Source organism: Elephantulus edwardii, unplaced genomic scaffold, assembly GCF_000299155.1.
Source record: "Elephantulus edwardii isolate Elephantulus edwardi_28Jun2011 unplaced genomic scaffold, EleEdw1.0 scaffold00249, whole genome shotgun sequence".
Taxonomy (NCBI): domain Eukaryota; kingdom Metazoa; phylum Chordata; class Mammalia; order Macroscelidea; family Macroscelididae; genus Elephantulus; species Elephantulus edwardii.
This window is the reverse complement of record NW_006399999.1, coordinates 2,511,034-2,512,769: the sequence shown is the minus strand read 5'-3', so window position 1 is coordinate 2,512,769 and position 1,736 is coordinate 2,511,034.

Here is a 1,736-nt window from a genome sequence, read left to right as displayed (position 1 = left end):
TTGTTGAAGCATCCTCCTTTCTTTTCAGCTGGGAGTCCTTGAAGTCTTTTACTGGATTCTTTGTGTTCTACAAAAATATGAAGAAGAAGAGGGAAGGCACACTCACTCTTACTGTCTTAGACTGGAGACAGCACCCATCTCTTTTTCTCATCTTCCAAAGATTATGACTGATCACTTCATTGCAAGGGCACCTGGGAAATGCCATATTATGGTGAGCCTTGTAAGAAGAGGAAATGCCCTATGTGGCTGTCTGAACATTCACTGCCACACTGATCAAAAAAAAATCAGTAGTGCAAAGGTATCTACACTGCTGATTACTTCCTATGTTACCTTGTACAGATTACTTAATCTGTCTGTGCCTCAGTTTTTCCCTCTGGAGAATGAAGACTCCAGTAGCATCTATCTTAGGTGATAAGGATGAAATAAGGTGTAGTACATGTGACGTACTTAGCTTAGGACCCAGCAAATTCTCATTGCCTTGGAGTCAGAACCAACTCATAGCTGACCCTCCAGTGAGTTTTCTGAGACTATAAATTGCATAGGATAGACATTGCCCATATTTCTTCTGAGGAGCCACTGATATATTTGAACAGACAGAGAAGTGTGGCCATTGGATAGCAGTACAGCAACTCCTTACAGACTAGTAGAGCATGGAGTGTCTGAAAATCATTCCAGGAATGGTTCTGCTTTCATTTCAGTGAGATCAGTACAATTTACAATGTTTCCAGTAGATGCTATTGCTAAATTTTCCCACCTCCAAATTATAAAAAAATTAAAACTCTCACCTCATTCCTATCATGTTGGCATGGACTCATAGATGACCATCCAGTGAGTTTTGGTGACTGCAAATCACACAGGAGAGTGCCCATCTTTCTCCCAGGGAGCAATTGATGACTACAAATAACCAAAGAGGCAGTGGACTACACAAGCATCAGACTGATTATACCTGTGGTAAGAATTGTTGGAGAAGCTCAATACTAGCTGTGAAAATTAGACCAAGTATTGACTGTAGAACCTACCATCAACTGCTCATGTGTAAGTTCAAACTGAAGCTAAACAAAATAAAAACAAATCCTCAAGTCTGACCAAAATATGACCTTGAGTCTATCACACCTGAATTTCAAAACCATCTCAGGAATAGGTTTAAAGTCTGGACCAGATGAGCCATGGGATGATAAAAAAATGCTCAAAATCACTCGCAGTCGGAGAGATGCAAACCAAAACCAGAAAGAGATACTATCTCACCTCAGTAGCAGTGGCAAAGTTTAGTAGGGCAGCAAGTAGTAAATGTTGGAGAGGATGTGGAGAGGTGGGAACTCTCATACACTGTTGGTGGGATTGTAAAATGGTGCACTCTGGAAGGCAGTTTGGAATTTCCTCATAAAGTTAAACATAGAAACTCCATATGACCCAGCTATTCCACTACTAGGAATATACCCCAAGTATATTAGAACTGAGACACAAACATATATTTATACAACAATGTTCATAGCAGCATTATTCACCATCATAAGAATATGGAAATAGCCTAAATGTTCAACCACAACTGAATGTATTGAGAAATTGTAGTACATTTACACAATGGAAACTATGCAGAACTCAGGAGCAGTGATTTTGGAAAACACTGCATAACTTATTCATAGCAAATACCTTTTTTAAGAGGCATAAACGCAGGTTATATACCTGGATTTCACCTGATGGCATGCATAGGAATCAGATCGATTACATATGTGGAA